General features: G+C 51.9%; 24 non-coding genes and 2 pseudogenes across 24 annotated transcripts; all 26 read right to left on the reverse strand.

Annotated features, from left to right (window-relative positions):
- Positions 1-762: 762 nt before the first annotated feature.
- LOC142654845 (5S ribosomal RNA) lies at positions 763-881 on the reverse strand. The gene has a single exon (XR_012849180.1). It is a non-coding gene; the product is annotated as a 5S ribosomal RNA (ribosomal RNA).
- Positions 882-1,450: 569 nt separating this feature from the next.
- Positions 1,451-1,570, reverse strand: LOC142655035 (5S ribosomal RNA). The gene has a single exon (XR_012849361.1). It is a non-coding gene; the product is annotated as a 5S ribosomal RNA (ribosomal RNA).
- Positions 1,571-2,441: 871 nt separating this feature from the next.
- Positions 2,442-2,560, reverse strand: LOC142653775 (5S ribosomal RNA). The gene has a single exon (XR_012848655.1). It is a non-coding gene; the product is annotated as a 5S ribosomal RNA (ribosomal RNA).
- A 1,165-nt stretch (positions 2,561-3,725) lies between these two features.
- On the reverse strand, positions 3,726-3,844 carry LOC142654846 (5S ribosomal RNA). The gene has a single exon (XR_012849181.1). It is a non-coding gene; the product is annotated as a 5S ribosomal RNA (ribosomal RNA).
- Positions 3,845-4,413: 569 nt separating this feature from the next.
- Positions 4,414-4,533, reverse strand: LOC142655036 (5S ribosomal RNA). Its single transcript, XR_012849362.1, has one exon. It is a non-coding gene; the product is annotated as a 5S ribosomal RNA (ribosomal RNA).
- An 881-nt stretch (positions 4,534-5,414) lies between these two features.
- LOC142654367 (5S ribosomal RNA) lies at positions 5,415-5,533 on the reverse strand. The gene has a single exon (XR_012849018.1). It is a non-coding gene; the product is annotated as a 5S ribosomal RNA (ribosomal RNA).
- A 1,165-nt stretch (positions 5,534-6,698) lies between these two features.
- LOC142654847 (5S ribosomal RNA) lies at positions 6,699-6,817 on the reverse strand. The gene has a single exon (XR_012849182.1). It is a non-coding gene; the product is annotated as a 5S ribosomal RNA (ribosomal RNA).
- Positions 6,818-7,386: 569 nt separating this feature from the next.
- LOC142655037 (5S ribosomal RNA) lies at positions 7,387-7,506 on the reverse strand. The gene has a single exon (XR_012849363.1). It is a non-coding gene; the product is annotated as a 5S ribosomal RNA (ribosomal RNA).
- An 881-nt stretch (positions 7,507-8,387) lies between these two features.
- Positions 8,388-8,506, reverse strand: LOC142653786 (5S ribosomal RNA). The gene has a single exon (XR_012848660.1). It is a non-coding gene; the product is annotated as a 5S ribosomal RNA (ribosomal RNA).
- A 1,178-nt stretch (positions 8,507-9,684) lies between these two features.
- On the reverse strand, positions 9,685-9,803 carry LOC142653798 (5S ribosomal RNA). Its single transcript, XR_012848663.1, has one exon. It is a non-coding gene; the product is annotated as a 5S ribosomal RNA (ribosomal RNA).
- Positions 9,804-10,372: 569 nt separating this feature from the next.
- LOC142655038 (5S ribosomal RNA) lies at positions 10,373-10,492 on the reverse strand. The gene has a single exon (XR_012849364.1). It is a non-coding gene; the product is annotated as a 5S ribosomal RNA (ribosomal RNA).
- An 881-nt stretch (positions 10,493-11,373) lies between these two features.
- Positions 11,374-11,492, reverse strand: LOC142653810 (5S ribosomal RNA). Its single transcript, XR_012848670.1, has one exon. It is a non-coding gene; the product is annotated as a 5S ribosomal RNA (ribosomal RNA).
- A 1,178-nt stretch (positions 11,493-12,670) lies between these two features.
- Positions 12,671-12,789, reverse strand: LOC142654101 (5S ribosomal RNA). Its single transcript, XR_012848874.1, has one exon. It is a non-coding gene; the product is annotated as a 5S ribosomal RNA (ribosomal RNA).
- Positions 12,790-13,358: 569 nt separating this feature from the next.
- On the reverse strand, positions 13,359-13,478 carry LOC142655039 (5S ribosomal RNA). Its single transcript, XR_012849365.1, has one exon. It is a non-coding gene; the product is annotated as a 5S ribosomal RNA (ribosomal RNA).
- An 881-nt stretch (positions 13,479-14,359) lies between these two features.
- LOC142653822 (5S ribosomal RNA) lies at positions 14,360-14,478 on the reverse strand. Its single transcript, XR_012848679.1, has one exon. It is a non-coding gene; the product is annotated as a 5S ribosomal RNA (ribosomal RNA).
- Positions 14,479-15,656: 1,178 nt separating this feature from the next.
- On the reverse strand, positions 15,657-15,775 carry LOC142654848 (5S ribosomal RNA). Its single transcript, XR_012849183.1, has one exon. It is a non-coding gene; the product is annotated as a 5S ribosomal RNA (ribosomal RNA).
- Positions 15,776-16,344: 569 nt separating this feature from the next.
- LOC142655081 (5S ribosomal RNA) lies at positions 16,345-16,474 on the reverse strand (annotated as a pseudogene).
- Positions 16,475-17,355: 881 nt separating this feature from the next.
- On the reverse strand, positions 17,356-17,474 carry LOC142653833 (5S ribosomal RNA). Its single transcript, XR_012848690.1, has one exon. It is a non-coding gene; the product is annotated as a 5S ribosomal RNA (ribosomal RNA).
- A 1,165-nt stretch (positions 17,475-18,639) lies between these two features.
- LOC142654849 (5S ribosomal RNA) lies at positions 18,640-18,758 on the reverse strand. Its single transcript, XR_012849184.1, has one exon. It is a non-coding gene; the product is annotated as a 5S ribosomal RNA (ribosomal RNA).
- Positions 18,759-19,327: 569 nt separating this feature from the next.
- Positions 19,328-19,457, reverse strand: LOC142655082 (5S ribosomal RNA; annotated as a pseudogene).
- An 881-nt stretch (positions 19,458-20,338) lies between these two features.
- On the reverse strand, positions 20,339-20,457 carry LOC142653845 (5S ribosomal RNA). The gene has a single exon (XR_012848700.1). It is a non-coding gene; the product is annotated as a 5S ribosomal RNA (ribosomal RNA).
- Positions 20,458-21,622: 1,165 nt separating this feature from the next.
- LOC142653857 (5S ribosomal RNA) lies at positions 21,623-21,741 on the reverse strand. The gene has a single exon (XR_012848711.1). It is a non-coding gene; the product is annotated as a 5S ribosomal RNA (ribosomal RNA).
- Positions 21,742-22,310: 569 nt separating this feature from the next.
- LOC142655041 (5S ribosomal RNA) lies at positions 22,311-22,430 on the reverse strand. Its single transcript, XR_012849367.1, has one exon. It is a non-coding gene; the product is annotated as a 5S ribosomal RNA (ribosomal RNA).
- Positions 22,431-23,311: 881 nt separating this feature from the next.
- Positions 23,312-23,430, reverse strand: LOC142653869 (5S ribosomal RNA). The gene has a single exon (XR_012848722.1). It is a non-coding gene; the product is annotated as a 5S ribosomal RNA (ribosomal RNA).
- A 1,178-nt stretch (positions 23,431-24,608) lies between these two features.
- On the reverse strand, positions 24,609-24,727 carry LOC142653881 (5S ribosomal RNA). Its single transcript, XR_012848732.1, has one exon. It is a non-coding gene; the product is annotated as a 5S ribosomal RNA (ribosomal RNA).
- Positions 24,728-25,296: 569 nt separating this feature from the next.
- Positions 25,297-25,416, reverse strand: LOC142655042 (5S ribosomal RNA). Its single transcript, XR_012849368.1, has one exon. It is a non-coding gene; the product is annotated as a 5S ribosomal RNA (ribosomal RNA).
- Positions 25,417-25,864: the final 448 nt, after the last annotated feature.

Consider the following 25,864-nt stretch of genomic DNA (forward strand, 5'->3'; position numbering starts at 1 on the left):
AGCTGGCCAATGCTGAAGGACCTGAAACAGGGCAGCTCCAAGGCAACGATTGCACCTGCAATGGGTGACTTTTATATGTTTGCTGTTTTCTTTTACTTTACCTTGGGCTACTGTGGGCGGCTACATACTTGTTTGCAGCGTTTTGTCTTGCAACTGTGGAAAAACATATATATTCTGCCCTTTTGACACAAACGCAGCAAAAAGCCAGAGAAAATGCACCTCGTGAACGTACCCTTGCATTGTGCAAGTTACCCAGCTTTGCCAGGCTCCTGAAAGGCAAATCGGCCCAGTTGTGCCACAATTTGGGGGGATTGATGTGAGTAGAAATGGCTTTTAGCAGATCGCTATTACAGCTTGGCGTGGCACGTTAGCCAGCTGCTTTCCCAGGACTCTGAAGGCAAATGTGCCCAGCTATGCTGCAGTGTGGAGGATTGATCACTGGCAAACTAGGCAGGGCTCTTCACGCCCCAGCTTTCCCAGGCTCAGGACTTGCAAATGGGACTAATTATGCTGCCATATGAGAGGTGGGCATTTATCAGTGCATGACTAGGCAGGTCAGTCATTTTGCATTTTGGGAAAGCTGGGTAGCAACCTCTGGGCCCAAATGTGATGGATGAAATATTGGTTGTATAAAAAGCAAGAATTGAAAAGGGCAAGTGAGAGAAAGCAAATGAAAAGCGGTAAGTGTGCGGCTAAAAAAGTCAATGGGAAAAAGACATTGAGGACAGCGACCATTGCTTGTTGCAGCGAGGAAAAGCAAAAAGCCTACAGCACCTGGTATTCCCAGGCGGTCTCCCATCCAAGTACTAACCAGGCCTGACCCTGCTTAGCTTCCAAGATCAGACGAGATCGGGCGCATTCAGGGTGGTGTGGCCGTAGGCGGAGACAGGCCTCTCATTCACTGCTCTTCTACTTTCCAGTCTGGCTCTTGCCAGTGCTGAACACTGGGCCTATTTCTTCTATCCTTTGGCTTGATTTTTCGCTCGATTAACTGTCAGCAGCGTGGCACACCTAGGCGGCACACCTGGCCAGCCCCATGGCACCCACATGCCAAAGTCTCCTGCCTGTCGTTTTTCAAGGCCAAAGCAGGAAGTCAGCCCCTTTCCTCCTTCCTCACACTCGAGTCACCTAGTGGGCTGCATGCGCTGACCAACTGAAAGGGTCAGTTGCACAAACTTCTCTGCAGAGAGAGAAATTACTTCTGTTGGCCGACCGTCGGCTCAAGCCATCCCCTGGGCATCTGCTGAAAGCCTGGTCTCTTTTAACTCTATCATTTACATGTGTCAGGCTACAGGGGCAGTGAGGCCTTTTAGCTGGGGCACGCAGCTAGATAGCAGGCCGGTGCGGTCGCCTAGTGGTATGGCCGTTGGCAGCCACTGGGCCCAGAGCCGGAGATCCTGGAAGGATGGAAATGACAAAAACAGGAAGATACAGCCGAGAAAAAAAATACAGTCTACAGCACCCGGTATTCCCAGGAGGTCTCCCATCCAAGTACTGTCCGAGCCCGACCCCGCTTTGCTTCCGAGATCGGACGAGATCGGGCGTATTCAGGGTGGTGTGGCCGGTAGACGCAGCTGACCTCTTCTCCACCACCCTCATTTGTTCAAAGCCCAGTCAGCCTGGCCCTGGCCGGCACGTGGCCAAATTGGTGCGTGCACCAAAGACTCGCCAGCAGGTAACGCTCACCTGCGGCACAGTGGCAGACGCCATTAGGAGCTCAGGGTGCGCACACATGAGCCCTCCATCCCTTTGACGAGCGTCGGTTGCCATTGCCAGCCGGGCATGGAAAAACGCAGCACGCCTAGAAACTTTCAGTCCATGGATACCGGCATAGCACCACTCCGGCCCAACAGGGGGCGGCTGTTTCCGAAGGACCAATGCGACGACCGCAGGGGGAATACAGCCGACAGGTGTTGTTGACTAATGAAACAGCTGCCACAGCAGTGCTGAGCAGCGGGTGTCTTTTAAAAAGCCTCAGTGCAGGCTTTTCGACAGGCTAACAATGGAATGAGGGTGTGAAAGAGAGAGCAAGCTCGGCCAGGAAGGTGGGATGGAGCCAGGTGTACGGGAAACAATTAGGGAAGGAGGTGAGCTGGTGGTGGTGAATGATTGGAAGCGGCTTTCAGCGCGCTTCCCTTTCCTACGCTGCGTTGTCTGCAAACGTGTGCTGCATTCGTGACGCTGTCAGTCAGCCTGCAGGTTAACACTGAGTGCCCCCAGTCCTGCAAGGGGCGCTGTTACTATTGAAATTCAGCCTCGTATTAAAAGCAGTAATGCTGGTGGTGGCCACCATGCTGATAAGGAGGACAGGGATTTTGCGAGCATTCAAAAGCGCAAAAGAGAAAGCTCAGGAAAAGAAGCAAGTGTGCAGTTGAAAAAGTCAATGGGAAAAAGGCATTGAGGACAGCGACCATTGCTTGTTGCAGTGAGGAAAAGCAAAAAGCCTACAGCACCTGGTATTCCCAGGCGGTCTCCCATCCAAGTACTAACCAGGCCTGACCCTGCTTAGCTTCCGAGATCAGACGAGATCGGGCGCATTCAGGGTGGTGTGGCCGTAGGCAGAGACAGGCCTCTCACTCACTGCTCTTCTACTTCACAGCACGCCTCTTTCCAGGGCTCAACACTAGCCCCTTTCCATCTTCTTCACTTTTATATCCCTTAAAGTGAAGCTAAACCTGAAAAATAAAATACATTTAAAAAAAACATTCAAAACAAAAAACAAATAGATGTATGACTACACTTGTAAAAAGGTCCCCTAGAAATGAGTCTGCTGCAGAAACAAGCAGTTTGCCTGAAATCTAGCAGACCAAGAGGGAGTCCTTTCCTTCCTCTCAGCCTCCTCCATGTGCGGCTGGAGACCTGCTGCTATGAGCAGTGTGCACCAGCATGGCCTCACTGCTGAGACGTTCTTTTTGGGCCAAGGGGGCGGGGCTTAGTCTCCATTCACTCCAATGGAGTGTGTAAGCTGGCCAATGCTGAAGGACCTGAAACAGGGCAGCTCCAAGGCAACGATTGCACCTGCAATGGGTGACTTTTATATGTTTGCTGTTTTCTTTTACTTTACCTTGGGCTACTGTGGGCGGCTACATACTTGTTTGCAGCGTTTTGTCTTGCAACTGTGGAAAAACATATATATTCTGCCCTTTTGACACAAACGCAGCAAAAAGCCAGAGAAAATGCACCTCGTGAACGTACCCTTGCATTGTGCAAGTTACCCAGCTTTGCCAGGCTCCTGAAAGGCAAATCGGCCCAGTTGTGCCACAATTTGGGGGGATTGATGTGAGTAGAAATGGCTTTTAGCAGATCGCTATTACAGCTTGGCGTGGCACGTTAGCCAGCTGCTTTCCCAGGACTCTGAAGGCAAATGTGCCCAGCTATGCTGCAGTGTGGAGGATTGATCACTGGCAAACTAGGCAGGGCTCTTCACGCCCCAGCTTTCCCAGGCTCAGGACTTGCAAATGGGACTAATTATGCTGCCATATGAGAGGTGGGCATTTATCAGTGCATGACTAGGCAGGTCAGTCATTTTGCATTTTGGGAAAGCTGGGTAGCAACCTCTGGGCCCAAATGTGATGGATGAAATATTGGTTGTATAAAAAGCAAGAATTGAAAAGGGCAAGTGAGAGAAAGCAAATGAAAAGCGGTAAGTGTGCGGCTAAAAAAGTCAATGGGAAAAAGACATTGAGGACAGCGACCATTGCTTGTTGCAGCGAGGAAAAGCAAAAAGCCTACAGCACCTGGTATTCCCAGGCGGTCTCCCATCCAAGTACTAACCAGGCCTGACCCTGCTTAGCTTCCAAGATCAGACGAGATCGGGCGCATTCAGGGTGGTGTGGCCGTAGGCGGAGACAGGCCTCTCATTCACTGCTCTTCTACTTTCCAGTCTGGCTCTTGCCAGTGCTGAACACTGGGCCTATTTCTTCTATCCTTTGGCTTGATTTTTCGCTCGATTAACTGTCAGCAGCGTGGCACACCTAGGCGGCACACCTGGCCAGCCCCATGGCACCCACATGCCAAAGTCTCCTGCCTGTCGTTTTTCAAGGCCAAAGCAGGAAGTCAGCCCCTTTCCTCCTTCCTCACACTCGAGTCACCTAGTGGGCTGCATGCGCTGACCAACTGAAAGGGTCAGTTGCACAAACTTCTCTGCAGAGAGAGAAATTACTTCTGTTGGCCGACCGTCGGCTCAAGCCATCCCCTGGGCATCTGCTGAAAGCCTGGTCTCTTTTAACTCTATCATTTACATGTGTCAGGCTACAGGGGCAGTGAGGCCTTTTAGCTGGGGCACGCAGCTAGATAGTAGGCCGGTGCGGTCGCCTAGTGGTATGGCCGTTGGCAGCCACTGGGCCCAGAGCCGGAGATCCTGGAAGGATGGAAATGACAAAAACAGGAAGATACAGCCGAGAAAAAAAATACAGTCTACAGCACCCGGTATTCCCAGGAGGTCTCCCATCCAAGTACTGTCCGAGCCCGACCCCGCTTTGCTTCCGAGATCGGACGAGATCGGGCGTATTCAGGGTGGTGTGGCCGGTAGACGCAGCTGACCTCTTCTCCACCACCCTCATTTGTTCAAAGCCCAGTCAGCCTGGCCCTGGCCGGCACGTGGCCAAATTGGTGCGTGCACCAAAGACTCGCCAGCAGGTAACGCTCACCTGCGGCACAGTGGCAGACGCCATTAGGAGCTCAGGGTGCGCACACATGAGCCCTCCATCCCTTTGACGAGCGTCGGTTGCCATTGCCAGCCGGGCATGGAAAAACGCAGCACGCCTAGAAACTTTCAGTCCATGGATACCGGCATAGCACCACTCCGGCCCAACAGGGGGCGGCTGTTTCCGAAGGACCAATGCGACGACCGCAAGGGCTGGCAGGGGGAATACAGCCGACAGGTGTTGTTGACTAATGAAACAGCTGCCACAGCAGTGCTGAGCAGCGGGTGTCTTTTAAAAAGCCTCAGTGCAGGCTTTTCGACAGGCTAACAATGGAATGAGGGTGTGAAAGAGAGAGCAAGCTCGGCCAGGAAGGTGGGATGGAGCCAGGTGTACGGGAAACAATTAGGGAAGGAGGTGAGCTGGTGGTGGTGAGTGATTGGAAGCGGCTTTCAGCGCGCTTCCCTTTCCTACGCTGCGTTGTCTGCAAACGTGTGCTGCTTTCGTGACGATGTCAGTCAGCCTGCAGGTTAACACTGAGTGCCCCCAGTCCTGCAAGGGGCGCTGTTACTATTGAAATTCAGCCTTGTTTTAAAAGCAGTAATGCTGGTGGTGGCCACCATGCTGATAAGGAGGACAGGGATTTTGCGAGCATTCAAAAGCGCAAAAGAGAAAGCTCAGGAAAAGAAGCAAGTGTGCAGTTGAAAAAGTCAATGGGAAAAAGGCATTGAGGACAGCGACCATTGCTTGTTGCAGTGAGGAAAAGCAAAAAGCCTACAGCACCTGGTATTCCCAGGCGGTCTCCCATCCAAGTACTAACCAGGCCTGACCCTGCTTAGCTTCCGAGATCAGACGAGATCGGGCACATTCAGGGTGGTGTGGCCGTAGGCAGAGACAGGCCTCTCACTCACTGCTCTTCTACTTCACAGCACGCCTCTTTCCAGGGCTCAACACTAGCCCCTTTCCATTTTCTTCACTTTTATATCTCTTAAAGTGAAGCTAAACCTGAAAAATAAAATACATTTAAAAAAAACATTCAAAACAAAAAACAAATAGATGTATGACTACACTTGTAAAAAGGTCCCCTAGAAATGAGTCTGCTGCAGAAACAAGCAGTTTGCCTGACATCTAGCAGACCAAGAGGGAGTCCTTTCCTTCCTCTCAGCCTCCTCCATGTGCGGCTGGAGACCTGCTGCTATGAGCAGTGTGCACCAGCATGGCCTCACTGCTGAGACGTTCTTTTTGGGCCAAGGGGGCGGGGCTTAGTCTCCATTCACTCCAATGGAGTGTGTAAGCTGGCCAATGCTGAAGGACCTGAAACAGGGCAGCTCCAAGGCAACGATTGCACCTGCAATGGGTGACTTTTATATGTTTGCTGTTTTCTTTTACTTTACCTTGGGCTACTGTGGGCGGCTACATACTTGTTTGCAGCGTTTTGTCTTGCAACTGTGGAAAAACATATATATTCTGCCCTTTTGACACAAACGCAGCAAAAAGCCAGAGAAAATGCACCTCGTGAACGTACCCTTGCATTGTGCAAGTTACCCAGCTTTGCCAGGCTCCTGAAAGGCAAATCGGCCCAGTTGTGCCACAATTTGGGGGGATTGATGTGAGTAGAAATGGCTTTTAGCAGATCGCTATTACAGCTTGGCGTGGCACGTTAGCCAGCTGCTTTCCCAGGACTCTGAAGGCAAATGTGCCCAGCTATGCTGCAGTGTGGAAGATTGATCACTGGCAAACTAGGCAGGGCTCTTCACGCCCCAGCTTTCCCAGGCTCAGGACTTGCAAATGGGACTAATTATGCTGCCATATGAGAGGTGGGCATTTATCAGTGCATGACTAGGCAGGTCAGTCATTTTGCATTTTGGGAAAGCTGGGTAGCAACCTCTGGGCCCAAATGTGATGGATGAAATATTGGTTGTATAAAAAGCAAGAATTGAAAAGGGCAAGTGAGAGAAAGCAAATGAAAAGCGGTAAGTGTGCGGCTAAAAAAGTCAATGGGAAAAAGACATTGAGGACAGCGACCATTGCTTGTTGCAGCGAGGAAAAGCAAAAAGCCTACAGCACCTGGTATTCCCAGGCGGTCTCCCATCCAAGTACTAACCAGGCCTGACCCTGCTTAGCTTCCAAGATCAGACGAGATCGGGCGCATTCAGGGTGGTGTGGCCGTAGGCGGAGACAGGCCTCTCATTCACTGCTCTTCTACTTTCCAGTCTGGCTCTTGCCAGTGCTGAACACTGGGCCTATTTCTTCTATCCTTTGGCTTGATTTTTCGCTCGATTAACTGTCAGCAGCGTGGCACACCTAGGCGGCACACCTGGCCAGCCCCATGGCACCCACATGCCAAAGTCTCCTGCCTGTCGTTTTTCAAGGCCAAAGCAGGAAGTCAGCCCCTTTCCTCCTTCCTCACACTCGAGTCACCTAGTGGGCTGCATGCACTGACCAACTGAAAGGGTCAGTTGCACAAACTTCTCTGCAGAGAGAGAAATTACTTCTGTTGGCCGACCGTCGGCTCAAGCCATCCCCTGGGCATCTGCTGAAAGCCTGGTCTCTTTTAACTCTATCATTTACATGTGTCAGGCTACAGGGGCAGTGAGGCCTTTTAGCTGGGGCACGCAGCTAGATAGTAGGCCGGTGCGGTCGCCTAGTGGTATGGCCGTTGGCAGCCACTGGGCCCAGAGCCGGAGATCCTGGAAGGATGGAAATGACAAAAACAGGAAGATACAGCCGAGAAAAAAAATACAGTCTACAGCACCCGGTATTCCCAGGAGGTCTCCCATCCAAGTACTGTCCGAGCCCGACCCCGCTTTGCTTCCGAGATCGGACGAGATCGGGCGTATTCAGGGTGGTGTGGCCGGTAGACGCAGCTGACCTCTTCTCCACCACCCTCATTTGTTCAAAGCCCAGTCAGCCTGGTCCTGGCCGGCACGTGGCCAAATTGGTGCGTGCACCAAAGACTCGCCAGCAGGTAACGCTCACCTGCGGCACAGTGGCAGACGCCATTAGGAGCTCAGGGTGCGCACACATGAGCCCTCCATCCCTTTGACGAGCGTCGGTTGCCATTGCCAGCCGGGCATGGAAAAACGCAGCACGCCTAGAAACTTTCAGTCCATGGATACCGGCATAGCACCACTCCGGCCCAACAGGGGGCGGCTGTTTCCGAAGGACCAATGCGACGACCGCAAGGGCTGGCAGGGGGAATACAGCCGACAGGTGTTGTTGACTAATGAAACAGCTGCCACAGCAGTGCTGAGCAGCGGGTGTCTTTTAAAAAGCCTCAGTGCAGGCTTTTCGACAGGCTAACAATGGAATGAGGGTGTGAAAGAGAGAGCAAGCTCGGCCAGGAAGGTGGGATGGAGCCAGGTGTACGGGAAACAATTAGGGAAGGAGGTGAGCTGGTGGTGGTGAGTGATTGGAAGCGGCTTTCAGCGCGCTTCCCTTTCCTACGCTGCGTTGTCTGCAAACGTGTGCTGCTTTCGTGACGATGTCAGTCAGCCTGCAGGTTAACACTGAGTGCCCCCAGTCCTGCAAGGGGCGCTGTTACTATTGAAATTCAGCCTTGTATTAAAAGCAGTAATGCTGGTGGTGGCCACCATGCTGATAAGGAGGACAGGGATTTTGCGAGCATTCAAAAGCGCAAAAGAGAAAGCTCAGGAAAAGAAGCAAGTGTGCAGTTGAAAAAGTCAATGGGAAAAAGGCATTGAGGACAGCGACCATTGCTTGTTGCAGTGAGGAAAAGCAAAAAGCCTACAGCACCTGGTATTCCCAGGCGGTCTCCCATCCAAGTACTAACCAGGCCTGACCCTGCTTAGCTTCCGAGATCAGACGAGATCGGGCGCATTCAGGGTGGTGTGGCCGTAGGCAGAGACAGGCCTCTCACTCACTGCTCTTCTACTTCACAGCACGCCTCTTTCCAGGGCTCAACACTAGCCCCTTTCCATTTTCTTCACTTTTATATCCCTTAAAGTGAAGCTAAACCTGAAAAATAAAATACATTTTAAAAAAACATTCAAAACAAAAAACAAATAGATGTATGACTACACTTGTAAAAAGGTCCCCTAGAAATGAGTCTGCTGCAGAAACAAGCAGTTTGCCTGAAATCTAGCAGACCAAGAGGGAGTCCTTTCCTTCCTCTCAGCCTCCTCCATGTGCGGCTGGAGACCTGCTGCTATGAGCAGTGTGCACCAGCATGGCCTCACTGCTGAGACGTTCTTTTTGGGCCAAGGGGGCGGGGCTTAGTCTCCATTCACTCCAATGGAGTGTGTAAGCTGGCCAATGCTGAAGGACCTGAAACAGGGCAGCTCCAAGGCAACGATTGCACCTGCAATTGGTGACTTTTATATGTTTGCTGTTTTCTTTTACTTTACCTTGGGCTACTGTGGGCGGCTACTGTGGGCGGCTACATACTTGTTTGCAGCGTTTTGTCTTGCAACTGTGGAAAAACATATATATTCTGCCCTTTTGACACAAACGCAGCAAAAAGCCAGAGAAAATGCACCTCGTGAACGTACCCTTGCATTGTGCAAGTTACCCAGCTTTGCCAGGCTCCTGAAAGGCAAATCGGCCCAGTTGTGCCACAATTTGGGGGGATTGATGTGAGTAGAAATGGCTTTTAGCAGATCGCTATTACAGCTTGGCGTGGCACGTTAGCCAGCTGCTTTCCCAGGACTCTGAAGGCAAATGTGCCCAGCTATGCTGCAGTGTGGAGGATTGATCACTGGCAAACTAGGCAGGGCTCTTCACGCCCCAGCTTTCCCAGGCTCAGGACTTGCAAATGGGACTAATTATGCTGCCATATGAGAGGTGGGCATTTATCAGTGCATGACTAGGCAGGTCAGTCATTTTGCATTTTGGGAAAGCTGGGTAGCAACCTCTGGGCCCAAATGTGATGGATGAAATATTGGTTGTATAAAAAGCAAGAATTGAAAAGGGCAAGTGAGAGAAAGCAAATGAAAAGCGGTAAGTGTGCGGCTAAAAAAGTCAATGGGAAAAAGACATTGAGGACAGCGACCATTGCTTGTTGCAGCGAGGAAAAGCAAAAAGCCTACAGCACCTGGTATTCCCAGGCGGTCTCCCATCCAAGTACTAACCAGGCCTGACCCTGCTTAGCTTCCGAGATCAGACGAGATCGGGCGCATTCAGGGTGGTGTGGCCGTAGGCGGAGACAGGCCTCTCATTCACTGCTCTTCTACTTTCCAGTCTGGCTCTTGCCAGTGCTGAACACTGGGCCTATTTCTTCTATCCTTTGGCTTGATTTTTCGCTCGATTAACTGTCAGCAGCGTGGCACACCTAGGCGGCACACCTGGCCAGCCCCATGGCACCCACATGCCAAAGTCTCCTGCCTGTCGTTTTTCAAGGCCAAAGCAGGAAGTCAGCCCCTTTCCTCCTTCCTCACACTCGAGTCACCTAGTGGGCTGCATGCGCTGACCAACTGAAAGGGTCAGTTGCACAAACTTCTCTGCAGAGAGAGAAATTACTTCTGTTGGCCGACCGTCGGCTCAAGCCATCCCCTGGGCATCTGCTGAAAGCCTGGTCTCTTTTAACTCTATCATTTACATGTGTCAGGCTACAGGGGCAGTGAGGCCTTTTAGCTGGGGCACGCAGCTAGATAGTAGGCCGGTGCGGTCGCCTAGTGGTATGGCCGTTGGCAGCCACTGGGCCCAGAGCCGGAGATCCTGGAAGGATGGAAATGACAAAAACAGGAAGATACAGCCGAGAAAAAAAATACAGTCTACAGCACCCGGTATTCCCAGGAGGTCTCCCATCCAAGTACTGTCCGAGCCCGACCCCGCTTTGCTTCCGAGATCGGACGAGATCGGGCGTATTCAGGGTGGTGTGGCCGGTAGACGCAGCTGACCTCTTCTCCACCACCCTCATTTGTTCAAAGCCCAGTCAGCCTGGCCCTGGCCGGCACGTGGCCAAATTGGTGCGTGCACCAAAGACTCGCCAGCAGGTAACGCTCACCTGCGGCACAGTGGCAGACGCCATTAGGAGCTCAGGGTGCGCACACATGAGCCCTCCATCCCTTTGACGAGCGTCGGTTGCCATTGCCAGCCGGGCATGGAAAAACGCAGCACGCCTAGAAACTTTCAGTCCATGGATACCGGCATAGCACCACTCCGGCCCAACAGGGGGCGGCTGTTTCCGAAGGACCAATGCGACGACCGCAAGGGCTGGCAGGGGGAATACAGCCGACAGGTGTTGTTGACTAATGAAACAGCTGCCACAGCAGTGCTGAGCAGCGGGTGTCTTTTAAAAAGCCTCAGTGCAGGCTTTTCGACAGGCTAACAATGGAATGAGGGTGTGAAAGAGAGAGCAAGCTCGGCCAGGAAGGTGGGATGGAGCCAGGTGTACGGGAAACAATTAGGGAAGGAGGTGAGCTGGTGGTGGTGAATGATTGGAAGCGGCTTTCAGCGCGCTTCCCTTTCCTACGCTGCGTTGTCTGCAAACGTGTGCTGCATTCGTGACGCTGTCAGTCAGCCTGCAGGTTAACACTGAGTGCCCCCAGTCCTGCAAGGGGCGCTGTTACTATTGAAATTCAGCCTCGTATTAAAAGCAGTAATGCTGGTGGTGGCCACCATGCTGATAAGGAGGACAGGGATTTTGCGAGCATTCAAAAGCGCAAAAGAGAAAGCTCAGGAAAAGAAGCAAGTGTGCAGTTGAAAAAGTCAATGGGAAAAAGGCATTGAGGACAGCGACCATTGCTTGTTGCAGTGAGGAAAAGCAAAAAGCCTACAGCACCTGGTATTCCCAGGCGGTCTCCCATCCAAGTACTAACCAGGCCTGACCCTGCTTAGCTTCCGAGATCAGACGAGATCGGGCGCATTCAGGGTGGTGTGGCCGTAGGCAGAGACAGGCCTCTCACTCACTGCTCTTCTACTTCACAGCACGCCTCTTTCCAGGGCTCAACACTAGCCCCTTTCCATTTTCTTCACTTTTATATCCCTTAAAGTGAAGCTAAACCTGAAAAATAAAATACATTTTAAAAAAACATTCAAAACAAAAAACAAATAGATGTATGACTACACTTGTAAAAAGGTCCCCTAGAAATGAGTCTGCTGCAGAAACAAGCAGTTTGCCTGAAATCTAGCAGACCAAGAGGGAGTCCTTTCCTTCCTCTCAGCCTCCTCCATGTGCGGCTGGAGACCTGCTGCTATGAGCAGTGTGCACCAGCATGGCCTCACTGCTGAGACGTTCTTTTTGGGCCAAGGGGGCGGGGCTTAGTCTCCATTCACTCCAATGGAGTGTGTAAGCTGGCCAATGCTGAAGGACCTGAAACAGGGCAGCTCCAAGGCAACGATTGCACCTGCAATTGGTGACTTTTATATGTTTGCTGTTTTCTTTTACTTTACCTTGGGCTACTGTGGGCGGCTACTGTGGGCGGCTACATACTTGTTTGCAGCGTTTTGTCTTGCAACTGTGGAAAAACATATATATTCTGCCCTTTTGACACAAACGCAGCAAAAAGCCAGAGAAAATGCACCTCGTGAACGTACCCTTGCATTGTGCAAGTTACCCAGCTTTGCCAGGCTCCTGAAAGGCAAATCGGCCCAGTTGTGCCACAATTTGGGGGGATTGATGTGAGTAGAAATGGCTTTTAGCAGATCGCTATTACAGCTTGGCGTGGCACGTTAGCCAGCTGCTTTCCCAGGACTCTGAAGGCAAATGTGCCCAGCTATGCTGCAGTGTGGAGGATTGATCACTGGCAAACTAGGCAGGGCTCTTCACGCCCCAGCTTTCCCAGGCTCAGGACTTGCAAATGGGACTAATTATGCTGCCATATGAGAGGTGGGCATTTATCAGTGCATGACTAGGCAGGTCAGTCATTTTGCATTTTGGGAAAGCTGGGTAGCAACCTCTGGGCCCAAATGTGATGGATGAAATATTGGTTGTATAAAAAGCAAGAATTGAAAAGGGCAAGTGAGAGAAAGCAAATGAAAAGCGGTAAGTGTGCGGCTAAAAAAGTCAATGGGAAAAAGACATTGAGGACAGCGACCATTGCTTGTTGCAGCGAGGAAAAGCAAAAAGCCTACAGCACCTGGTATTCCCAGGCGGTCTCCCATCCAAGTACTAACCAGGCCTGACCCTGCTTAGCTTCCGAGATCAGACGAGATCGGGCGCATTCAGGGTGGTGTGGCTGTAGGCGGAGACAGGCCTCTCATTCACTGCTCTTCTACTTTCCAGTCTGGCTCTTGCCAGTGCTGAACACTGGGCCTATTTCTTCTATCCTTCGGCTTGATTTTTCGCTCGATTAACTGTCAGCAGCGTGGCACACCTAGGCGGCACACCTGGCCAGCCCCATGGCACCCACATGCCAAAGTCTCCTGCCTGTCGTTTTTCAAGGCCAAAGCAGGAAGTCAGCCCCTTTCCTCCTTCCTCACACTCGAGTCACCTAGTGGGCTGCATGCGCTGACCAACTGAAAGGGTCAGTTGCACAAACTTCTCTGCAGAGAGAGAAATTACTTCTGTTGGCCGACCGTCGGCTCAAGCCATCCCCTGGGCATCTGCTGAAAGCCTGGTCTCTTTTAACTCTATCATTTACATGTGTCAGGCTACAGGGGCAGTGAGGCCTTTTAGCTGGGGCACGCAGCTAGATAGTAGGCCGGTGCGGTCGCCTAGTGGTATGGCCGTTGGCAGCCACTGGGCCCAGAGCCGGAGATCCTGGAAGGATGGAAATGACAAAAACAGGAAGATACAGCCGAGAAAAAAAATACAGTCTACAGCACCCGGTATTCCCAGGAGGTCTCCCATCCAAGTACTGTCCGAGCCCGACCCCGCTTTGCTTCCGAGATCGGACGAGATCGGGCGTATTCAGGGTGGTGTGGCCGGTAGACGCAGCTGACCTCTTCTCCACCACCCTCATTTGTTCAAAGCCCAGTCAGCCTGGCCCTGGCCGGCACGTGGCCAAATTGGTGCGTGCACCAAAGACTCGCCAGCAGGTAACGCTCACCTGCGGCACAGTGGCAGACGCCATTAGGAGCTCAGGGTGCGCACACATTAGCCCTCCATCCCTTTGACGAGCGTCGGTTGCCATTGCCAGCCGGGCATGGAAAAACGCAGCACGCCTAGAAACTTTCAGTCCATGGATACCGGCATAGCACCACTCCGGCCCAACAGGGGGCGGCTGTTTCCGAAGGACCAATGCGACGACCGCAAGGGCTGGCAGGGGGAATACAGCCGACAGGTGTTGTTGACTAATGAAACAGCTGCCACAGCAGTGCTGAGCAGCGGGTGTCTTTTAAAAAGCCTCAGTGCAGGCTTTTCGACAGGCTAACAATGGAATGAGGGTGTGAAAGAGAGAGCAAGCTCGGCCAGGAAGGTGGGATGGAGCCAGGTGTACGGGAAACAATTAGGGAAGGAGGTGAGCTGGTGGTGGTGAGTGATTGGAAGCGGCTTTCAGCGCGCTTCCCTTTCCTACGCTGCGTTGTCTGCAAACGTGTGCTGCTTTCGTGACGATGTCAGTCAGCCTGCAGGTTAACACTGAGTGCCCCCAGTCCTGCAAGGGGCGCTGTTACTATTGAAATTCAGCCTTGTATTAAAAGCAGTAATGCTGGTGGTGGCCACCATGCTGATAAGGAGGACAGGGATTTTGCGAGCATTCAAAAGCGCAAAAGAGAAAGCTCAGGAAAAGAAGCAAGTGTGCAGTTGAAAAAGTCAATGGGAAAAAGGCATTGAGGACAGCGACCATTGCTTGTTGCAGTGAGGAAAAGCAAAAAGCCTACAGCACCTGGTATTCCCAGGCGGTCTCCCATCCAAGTACTAACCAGGCCTGACCCTGCTTAGCTTCCGAGATCAGACGAGATCGGGCGCATTCAGGGTGGTGTGGCCGTAGGCAGAGACAGGCCTCTCACTCACTGCTCTTCTACTTCACAGCACGCCTCTTTCCAGGGCTCAACACTAGCCCCTTTCCATTTTCTTCACTTTTATATCCCTTAAAGTGAAGCTAAACCTGAAAAATAAAATACATTTTAAAAAAACATTCAAAACAAAAAACAAATAGATGTATGACTACACTTGTAAAAAGGTCCCCTAGAAATGAGTCTGCTGCAGAAACAAGCAGTTTGCCTGAAATCTAGCAGACCAAGAGGGAGTCCTTTCCTTCCTCTCAGCCTCCTCCATGTGCGGCTGGAGACCTGCTGCTATGAGCAGTGTGCACCAGCATGGCCTCACTGCTGAGACGTTCTTTTTGGGCCAAGGGGGCGGGGCTTAGTCTCCATTCACTCCAATGGAGTGTGTAAGCTGGCCAATGCTGAAGGACCTGAAACAGGGCAGCTCCAAGGCAACGATTGCACCTGCAATTGGTGACTTTTATATGTTTGCTGTTTTCTTTTACTTTACCTTGGGCTACTGTGGGCGGCTACTGTGGGCGGCTACATACTTGTTTGCAGCGTTTTGTCTTGCAACTGTGGAAAAACATATATATTCTGCCCTTTTGACACAAACGCAGCAAAAAGCCAGAGAAAATGCACCTCGTGAACGTACCCTTGCATTGTGCAAGTTACCCAGCTTTGCCAGGCTCCTGAAAGGCAAATCGGCCCAGTTGTGCCACAATTTGGGGGGATTGATGTGAGTAGAAATGGCTTTTAGCAGATCGCTATTACAGCTTGGCGTGGCACGTTAGCCAGCTGCTTTCCCAGGACTCTGAAGGCAAATGTGCCCAGCTATGCTGCAGTGTGGAGGATTGATCACTGGCAAACTAGGCAGGGCTCTTCACTCCCCAGCTTTCCCAGGCTCAGGACTTGCAAATGGGACTAATTATGCTGCCATATGAGAGGTGGGCATTTATCAGTGCATGACTAGGCAGGTCAGTCATTTTGCATTTTGGGAAAGCTGGGTAGCAACCTCTGGGCCCAAATGTGATGGATGAAATATTGGTTGTATAAAAAGCAAGAATTGAAAAGGGCAAGTGAGAGAAAGCAAATGAAAAGCGGTAAGTGTGCGGCTAAAAAAGTCAATGGGAAAAAGACATTGAGGACAGCGACCATTGCTTGTTGCAGCGAGGAAAAGCAAAAAGCCTACAGCACCTGGTATTCCCAGGCGGTCTCCCATCCAAGTACTAACCAGGCCTGACCCTGCTTAGCTTCCAAGATCAGACGAGATCGGGCGCATTCAGGGTGGTGTGGCCGTAGGCGGAGACAGGCCTCTCATTCACTCCTCTTCTACTTTCCAGTCTGGCTCTTGCCAGTGCTGAACACTGGGCCTATTTCTTCTATCCTTTGGCTTGATTTTTCGCTCGATTAACTGTCAGCAGCGTGGCACACCTAGGCGGCACACCTGGCCAGCCCCATGGCACCCACATGCCAAAGTCTCCTGCCTGTCGTTTTTCAAGGCCAAAGCAGGAAGTCAGCCCCTTTCCTCCTTCCTCACACTCGAGTCACCTAGTGGGCTGCATGCGCTGACCAACTGAAAGGGTCAGTTGCACAAACTTCTCTGCAGAGAGAGAAATTACTTCTGTTGGCCGACCGTCCGCTCAAGCCATCCCCTGGGCATCTGCTGAAAGCCTGGTCTCTTTTAACTCTATCATTTACATGTGTCAGGCTACAGGGGCAGTGAGGCCTTTTAGCTGGGGCACGCAGCTAGATAGTAGGCCGGTGCGGTCGCCTAGTGGTATGGCCGTTGGCAGCCACTGGGCCCAGAGCCGGAGATCCTGGAAGGATGGAAATGACAAAAACAGGAAGATACAGCCGAGAAAAAAAATACAGTCTACAGCACCCGGTATTCCCAGGAGGTCTCCCATCCAAGTACTGTCCGAGCCCGACCCCGCTTTGCTTCCGAGATCGGACGAGATCGGACGAGATCGGGCGTATTCAGGGTGGTGTGGCCGGTAGACGCAGCTGACCTCTTCTCCACCACCCTCATTTGTTCAAAGCCCAGTCAGCCTGGCCCTGGCCGGCACGTGGCCAAATTGGTGCGTGCACCAAAGACTCGCCAGCAGGTAACGCTCACCTGCGGCACAGTGGCAGACGCCATTAGGAGCTCAGGGTGCGCACACATGAGCCCTCCATCCCTTTGACGAGCGTCGGTTGCCATTGCCAGCCGGGCATGGAAAAACGCAGCACGCCTAGAAACTTTCAGTCCATGGATACCGGCATAGCACCACTCCGGCCCAACAGGGGGCGGCTGTTTCCGAAGGACCAATGCGACGACCGCAAGGGCTGGCAGGGGGAATACAGCCGACAGGTGTTGTTGACTAATGAAACAGCTGCCACAGCAGTGCTGAGCAGCGGGTGTCTTTTAAAAAGCCTCAGTGCAGGCTTTTCGACAGGCTAACAATGGAATGAGGGTGTGAAAGAGAGAGCAAGCTCGGCCAGGAAGGTGGGATGGAGCCAGGTGTACGGGAAACAATTAGGGAAGGAGGTGAGCTGGTGGTGGTGAGTGATTGGAAGCGGCTTTCAGCGCGCTTCCCTTTCCTACGCTGCGTTGTCTGCAAACGTGTGCTGCTTTCGTGACGATGTCAGTCAGCCTGCAGGTTAACACTGAGTGCCCCCAGTCCTGCAAGGGGCGCTGTTACTATTGAAATTCAGCCTTGTATTAAAAGCAGTAATGCTGGTGGTGGCCACCATGCTGATAAGGAGGACAGGGATTTTGCGAGCATTCAAAAGCGCAAAAGAGAAAGCTCAGGAAAAGAAGCAAGTGTGCAGTTGAAAAAGTCAATGGGAAAAAGGCATTGAGGACAGCGACCATTGCTTGTTGCAGTGAGGAAAAGCAAAAAGCCTACAGCACCTGGTATTCCCAGGCGGTCTCCCATCCAAGTACTAACCAGGCCTGACCCTGCTTAGCTTCCGAGATCAGACGAGATCGGGCGCATTCAGGGTGGTGTGGCCGTAGGCAGAGACAGGCCTCTCACTCACTGCTCTTCTACTTCACAGCACGCCTCTTTCCAGGGCTCAACACTAGCCCCTTTCCATTTTCTTCACTTTTATATCTCTTAAAGTGAAGCTAAACCTGAAAAATAAAATACATTTAAAAAAAACATTCAAAACAAAAAACAAATAGATGTATGACTACACTTGTAAAAAGGTCCCCTAGAAATGAGTCTGCTGCAGAAACAAGCAGTTTGCCTGACATCTAGCAGACCAAGAGGGAGTCCTTTCCTTCCTCTCAGCCTCCTCCATGTGCGGCTGGAGACCTGCTGCTATGAGCAGTGTGCACCAGCATGGCCTCACTGCTGAGACGTTCTTTTTGGGCCAAGGGGGCGGGGCTTAGTCTCCATTCACTCCAATGGAGTGTGTAAGCTGGCCAATGCTGAAGGACCTGAAACAGGGCAGCTCCAAGGCAACGATTGCACCTGCAATGGGTGACTTTTATATGTTTGCTGTTTTCTTTTACTTTACCTTGGGCTACTGTGGGCGGCTACATACTTGTTTGCAGCGTTTTGTCTTGCAACTGTGGAAAAACATATATATTCTGCCCTTTTGACACAAACGCAGCAAAAAGCCAGAGAAAATGCACCTCGTGAACGTACCCTTGCATTGTGCAAGTTACCCAGCTTTGCCAGGCTCCTGAAAGGCAAATCGGCCCAGTTGTGCCACAATTTGGGGGGATTGATGTGAGTAGAAATGGCTTTTAGCAGATCGCTATTACAGCTTGGCGTGGCACGTTAGCCAGCTGCTTTCCAAGGACTCTGAAGGCAAATGTGCCCAGCTATGCTGCAGTGTGGAGGATTGATCACTGGCAAACTAGGCAGGGCTCTTCACTCCCCAGCTTTCCCAGGCTCAGGACTTGCAAATGGGACTAATTATGCTGCCATATGAGAGGTGGGCATTTATCAGTGCATGACTAGGCAGGTCAGTCATTTTGCATTTTGGGAAAGCTGGGTAGCAACCTCTGGGCCCAAATGTGATGGATGAAATATTGGTTGTATAAAAAGCAAGAATTGAAAAGGGCAAGTGAGAGAAAGCAAATGAAAAGCGGTAAGTGTGCGGCTAAAAAAGTCAATGGGAAAAAGACATTGAGGACAGCGACCATTGCTTGTTGCAGCGAGGAAAAGCAAAAAGCCTACAGCACCTGGTATTCCCAGGCGGTCTCCCATCCAAGTACTAACCAGGCCTGACCCTGCTTAGCTTCCAAGATCAGACGAGATCGGGCGCATTCAGGGTGGTGTGGCCGTAGGCGGAGACAGGCCTCTCATTCACTCCTCTTCTACTTTCCAGTCTGGCTCTTGCCAGTGCTGAACACTGGGCCTATTTCTTCTATCCTTTGGCTTGATTTTTCGCTCGATTAACTGTCAGCAGCGTGGCACACCTAGGCGGCACACCTGGCCAGCCCCATGGCACCCACATGCCAAAGTCTCCTGCCTGTCGTTTTTCAAGGCCAAAGCAGGAAGTCAGCCCCTTTCCTCCTTCCTCACACTCGAGTCACCTAGTGGGCTGCATGCGCTGACCAACTGAAAGGGTCAGTTGCACAAACTTCTCTGCAGAGAGAGAAATTACTTCTGTTGGCCGACCGTCCGCTCAAGCCATCCCCTGGGCATCTGCTGAAAGCCTGGTCTCTTTTAACTCTATCATTTACATGTGTCAGGCTACAGGGGCAGTGAGGCCTTTTAGCTGGGGCACGCAGCTAGATAGTAGGCCGGTGCGGTCGCCTAGTGGTATGGCCGTTGGCAGCCACTGGGCCCAGAGCCGGAGATCCTGGAAGGATGGAAATGACAAAAACAGGAAGATACAGCCGAGAAAAAAAATACAGTCTACAGCACCCGGTATTCCCAGGAGGTCTCCCATCCAAGTACTGTCCGAGCCCGACCCCGCTTTGCTTCCGAGATCGGACGAGATCGGACGAGATCGGGCGTATTCAGGGTGGTGTGGCCGGTAGACGCAGCTGACCTCTTCTCCACCACCCTCATTTGTTCAAAGCCCAGTCAGCCTGGCCCTGGCCGGCACGTGGCCAAATTGGTGCGTGCACCAAAGACTCGCCAGCAGGTAACGCTCACCTGCGGCACAGTGGCAGACGCCATTAGGAGCTCAGGGTGCGCACACATGAGCCCTCCATCCCTTTGACGAGCGTCGGTTGCCATTGCCAGCCGGGCATGGAAAAACGCAGCACGCCTAGAAACTTTCAGTCCATGGATACCGGCATAGCACCACTCCGGCCCAACAGGGGGCGGCTGTTTCCGAAGGACCAATGCGACGACCGCAAGGGCTGGCAGGGGGAATACAGCCGACAGGTGTTGTTGACTAATGAAACAGCTGCCACAGCAGTGCTGAGCAGCGGGTGTCTTTTAAAAAGCCTCAGTGCAGGCTTTTCGACAGGCTAACAATGGAATGAGGGTGTGAAAGAGAGAGCAAGCTCGGCCAGGAAGGTGGGATGGAGCCAGGTGTACGGGAAACAATTAGGGAAGGAGGTGAGCTGGTGGTGGTGAGTGATTGGAAGCGGCTTTCAGCGCGCTTCCCTTTCCTACGCTGCGTTGTCTGCAAACGTGTGCTGCTTTCGTGACGATGTCAGTCAGCCTGCAGGTTAACACTGAGTGCCCCCAGTCCTGCAAGGGGCGCTGTTACTATTGAAATTCAGCCTTGTATTAAAAGCAGTAATGCTGGTGGTGGCCACCATGCTGATAAGGAGGACAGGGATTTTGCGAGCATTCAAAAGCGCAAAAGAGAAAGCTCAGGAAAAGAAGCAAGTGTGCAGTTGAAAAAGTCAATGGGAAAAAGGCATTGAGGACAGCGACCATTGCTTGTTGCAGTGAGGAAAAGCAAAAAGCCTACAGCACCTGGTATTCCCAGGCGGTCTCCCATCCAAGTACTAACCAGGCCTGACCCTGCTTAGCTTCCGAGATCAGACGAGATCGGGCGCATTCAGGGTGGTGTGGCCGTAGGCAGAGACAGGCCTCTCACTCACTGCTCTTCTACTTCACAGCACGCCTCTTTCCAGGGCTCAACACTAGCCCCTTTCCATTTTCTTCACTTTTATATCTCTTAAAGTGAAGCTAAACCTGAAAAATAAAATACATTTAAAAAAAACATTCAAAACAAAAAACAAATAGATGTATGACTACACATGTAAAAAGGTCCCCTAGAAATGAGTCTGCTGCAGAAACAAGCAGTTTGCCTGACATCTAGCAGACCAAGAGGGAGTCCTTTCCTTCCTCTCAGCCTCCTCCATGTGCGGCTGGAGACCTGCTGCTATGAGCAGTGTGCACCAGCATGGCCTCACTGCTGAGATGTTCTTTTTGGGCCAAGGGGGCGGGGCTTAGTCTCCATTCACTCCAATGGAGTGTGTAAGCTGGCCAATGCTGAAGGACCTGAAACAGGGCAGCTCCAAGGCAACGATTGCACCTGCAATGGGTGACTTTTATATGTTTGCTGTTTTCTTTTACTTTACCTTGGGCTACTGTGGGCGGCTACATACTTGTTTGCAGCGTTTTGTCTTGCAACTGTGGAAAAACATATATATTCTGCCCTTTTGACACAAACGCAGCAAAAAGCCAGAGAAAATGCACCTCGTGAACGTACCCTTGCATTGTGCAAGTTACCCAGCTTTGCCAGGCTCCTGAAAGGCAAATCGGCCCAGTTGTGCCACAATTTGGGGGGATTGATGTGAGTAGAAATGGCTTTTAGCAGATCGCTATTACAGCTTGGCGTGGCACGTTAGCCAGCTGCTTTCCCAGGACTCTGAAGGCAAATGTGCCCAGCTATGCTGCAGTGTGGAGGATTGATCACTGGCAAACTAGGCAGGGCTCTTCACGCCCCAGCTTTCCCAGGCTCAGGACTTGCAAATGGGACTAATTATGCTGCCATATGAGAGGTGGGCATTTATCAGTGCATGACTAGGCAGGTCAGTCATTTTGCATTTTGGGAAAGCTGGGTAGCAACCTCTGGGCCCAAATGTGATGGATGAAATATTGGTTGTATAAAAAGCAAGAATTGAAAAGGGCAAGTGAGAGAAAGCAAATGAAAAGCGGTAAGTGTGCGGCTAAAAAAGTCAATGGGAAAAAGACATTGAGGACAGCGACCATTGCTTGTTGCAGCGAGGAAAAGCAAAAAGCCTACAGCACCTGGTATTCCCAGGCGGTCTCCCATCCAAGTACTAACCAGGCCTGACCCTGCTTAGCTTCCGAGATCAGACGAGATCGGGCGCATTCAGGGTGGTGTGGCCGTAGGCGGAGACAGGCCTCTCATTCACTGCTCTTCTACTTTCCAGTCTGGCTCTTGCCAGTGCTGAACACTGGGCCTATTTCTTCTATCCTTTGGCTTGATTTTTCGCTCGATTAACTGTCAGCAGCGTGGCACACCTAGGCGGCACACCTGGCCAGCCCCATGGCACCCACATGCCAAAGTCTCCTGCCTGTCGTTTTTCAAGGCCAAAGCAGGAAGTCAGCCCCTTTCCTCCTTCCTCACACTCGAGTCACCTAGTGGGCTGCATGCGCTGACCAACTGAAAGGGTCAGTTGCACAAACTTCTCTGCAGAGAGAGAAATTACTTCTGTTGGCCGACCGTCGGCTCAAGCCATCCCCTGGGCATCTGCTGAAAGCCTGGTCTCTTTTAACTCTATCATTTACATGTGTCAGGCTACAGGGGCAGTGAGGCCTTTTAGCTGGGGCACGCAGCTAGATAGTAGGCCGGTGCGGTCGCCTAGTGGTATGGCCGTTGGCAGCCACTGGGCCCAGAGCCGGAGATCCTGGAAGGATGGAAATGACAAAAACAGGAAGATACAGCCGAGAAAAAAAATACAGTCTACAGCACCCGGTATTCCCAGGAGGTCTCCCATCCAAGTACTGTCCGAGCCCGACCCCGCTTTGCTTCCGAGATCGGACGAGATCGGGCGTATTCAGGGTGGTGTGGCCGGTAGACGCAGCTGACCTCTTCTCCACCACCCTCATTTGTTCAAAGCCCAGTCAGCCTGGCCCTGGCCGGCACGTGGCCAAATTGGTGCGTGCACCAAAGACTCGCCAGCAGGTAACGCTCACCTGCGGCACAGTGGCAGACGCCATTAGGAGCTCAGGGTGCGCACACATGAGCCCTCCATCCCTTTGACGAGCGTCGGTTGCCATTGCCAGCCGGGCATGGAAAAACGCAGCACGCCTAGAAACTTTCAGTCCATGGATACCGGCATAGCACCACTCCGGCCCAACAGGGGGCGGCTGTTTCCGAAGGACCAATGCGACGACCGCAAGGGCTGGCAGGGGGAATACAGCCGACAGGTGTTGTTGACTAATGAAACAGCTGCCACAGCAGTGCTGAGCAGCGGGTGTCTTTTAAAAAGCCTCAGTGCAGGCTTTTCGACAGGCTAACAATGGAATGAGGGTGTGAAAGAGAGAGCAAGCTCGGCCAGGAAGGTGGGATGGAGCCAGGTGTACGGGAAACAATTAGGGAAGGAGGTGAGCTGGTGGTGGTGAGTGATTGGAAGCGGCTTTCAGCGCGCTTCCCTTTCCTACGCTGCGTTGTCTGCAAACGTGTGCTGCTTTCGTGACGATGTCAGTCAGCCTGCAGGTTAACACTGAGTGCCCCCAGTCCTGCAAGGGGCGCTGTTACTATTGAAATTCAGCCTTGTATTAAAAGCAGTAATGCTGGTGGTGGCCACCATGCTGATAAGGAGGACAGGGATTTTGCGAGCATTCAAAAGCGCAAAAGAGAAAGCTCAGGAAAAGAAGCAAGTGTGCAGTTGAAAAAGTCAATGGGAAAAAGGCATTGAGGACAGCGACCATTGCTTGTTGCAGTGAGGAAAAGCAAAAAGCCTACAGCACCTGGTATTCCCAGGCGGTCTCCCATCCAAGTACTAACCAGGCCTGACCCTGCTTAGCTTCCGAGATCAGACGAGATCGGGCGCATTCAGGGTGGTGTGGCCGTAGGCAGAGACAGGCCTCTCACTCACTGCTCTTCTACTTCACAGCACGCCTCTTTCCAGGGCTCAACACTAGCCCCTTTCCATTTTCTTCACTTTTATATCCCTTAAAGTGAAGCTAAACCTGAAAAATAAAATACATTTTAAAAAAACATTCAAAACAAAAAACAAATAGATGTATGACTACACTTGTAAAAAGGTCCCCTAGAAATGAGTCTGCTGCAGAAACAAGCAGTTTGCCTGAAATCTAGCAGACCAAGAGGGAGTCCTTTCCTTCCTCTCAGCCTCCTCCATGTGCGGCTGGAGACCTGCTGCTATGAGCAGTGTGCACCAGCATGGCCTCACTGCTGAGACGTTCTTTTTGGGCCAAGGGGGCGGGAGTTAGTCTCCATTCACTCCAATGGAGTGTGTAAGCTGGCCAATGCTGAAGGACCTGAAACAGGGCAGCTCCAAGGCAACGATTGCACCTGCAATTGGTGACTTTTATATGTTTGCTGTTTTCTTTTACTTTACCTTGGGCTACTGTGGGCGGCTACTGTGGGCGGCTACATACTTGTTTGCAGCGTTTTGTCTTGCAACTGTGGAAAAACATATATATTCTGCCCTTTTGACACAAACGCAGCAAAAAGCCAGAGAAAATGCACCTCGTGAACGTACCCTTGCATTGTGCAAGTTACCCAGCTTTGCCAGGCTCCTGAAAGGCAAATCGGCCCAGTTGTGCCACAATTTGGGGGGATTGATGTGAGTAGAAATGGCTTTTAGCAGATCGCTATTACAGCTTGGCGTGGCACGTTAGCCAGCTGCTTTCCCAGGACTCTGAAGGCAAATGTGCCCAGCTATGCTGCAGTGTGGAGGATTGATCACTGGCAAACTAGGCAGGGCTCTTCACGCCCCAGCTTTCCCAGGCTCAGGACTTGCAAATGGGACTAATTATGCTGCCATATGAGAGGTGGGCATTTATCAGTGCATGACTAGGCAGGTCAGTCATTTTGCATTTTGGGAAAGCTGGGTAGCAACCTCTGGGCCCAAATGTGATGGATGAAATATTGGTTGTATAAAAAGCAAGAATTGAAAAGGGCAAGTGAGAGAAAGCAAATGAAAAGCGGTAAGTGTGCGGCTAAAAAAGTAAATGGGAAAAAGACATTGAGGACAGCGACCATTGCTTGTTGCAGCGAGGAAAAGCAAAAAGCCTACAGCACCTGGTATTCCCAGGCGGTCTCCCATCCAAGTACTAACCAGGCCTGACCCTGCTTAGCTTCCGAGATCAGACGAGATCGGGCGCATTCAGGGTGGTGTGGCCGTAGGCGGAGACAGGCCTCTCATTCACTGCTCTTCTACTTTCCAGTCTGGCTCTTGCCAGTGCTGAACACTGGGCCTATTTCTTCTATCCTTTGGCTTGATTTTTCGCTCGATTAACTGTCAGCAGCGTGGCACACCTAGGCGGCACACCTGGCCAGCCCCATGGCACCCACATGCCAAAGTCTCCTGCCTGTCGTTTTTCAAGGCCAAAGCAGGAAGTCAGCCCCTTTCCTCCTTCCTCACACTCGAGTCACCTAGTGGGCTGCATGCGCTGACCAACTGAAAGGGTCAGTTGCACAAACTTCTCTGCAGAGAGAGAAATTACTTCTGTTGGCCGACCGTCGGCTCAAGCCATCCCCTGGGCATCTGCTGAAAGCCTGGTCTCTTTTAACTCTATCATTTACATGTGTCAGGCTACAGGGGCAGTGAGGCCTTTTAGCTGGGGCACGCAGCTAGATAGTAGGCCGGTGCGGTCGCCTAGTGGTATGGCCGTTGGCAGCCACTGGGCCCAGAGCCGGAGATCCTGGAAGGATGGAAATGACAAAAACAGGAAGATACAGCCGAGAAAAAAAATACAGTCTACAGCACCCGGTATTCCCAGGAGGTCTCCCATCCAAGTACTGTCCGAGCCCGACCCCGCTTTGCTTCCGAGATCGGACGAGATCGGGCGTATTCAGGGTGGTGTGGCCGGTAGACGCAGCTGACCTCTTCTCCACCACCCTCATTTGTTCAAAGCCCAGTCAGCCTGGCCCTGGCCGGCACGTGGCCAAATTGGTGCGTGCACCAAAGACTCGCCAGCAGGTAACGCTCACCTGCGGCACAGTGGCAGACGCCATTAGGAGCTCAGGGTGCGCACACATGAGCCCTCCATCCCTTTGACGAGCGTCGGTTGCCATTGCCAGCCGGGCATGGAAAAACGCAGCACGCCTAGAAACTTTCAGTCCATGGATACCGGCATAGCACCACTCCGGCCCAACAGGGGGCGGCTGTTTCCGAAGGACCAATGCGACGACCGCAAGGGCTGGCAGAGGGAATACAGCCGACAGGTGTTGTTGACTAATGAAACAGCTGCCACAGCAGTGATGAGCAGCGGGTGTCTTTTAAAAAGCCTCAGTGCAGGCTTTTCGACAGGCTAACAATGGAA

Source organism: Rhinoderma darwinii, chromosome 5 (assembly GCF_050947455.1).
Source record: "Rhinoderma darwinii isolate aRhiDar2 chromosome 5, aRhiDar2.hap1, whole genome shotgun sequence".
NCBI lineage: Eukaryota > Metazoa > Chordata > Amphibia > Anura > Rhinodermatidae > Rhinoderma > Rhinoderma darwinii.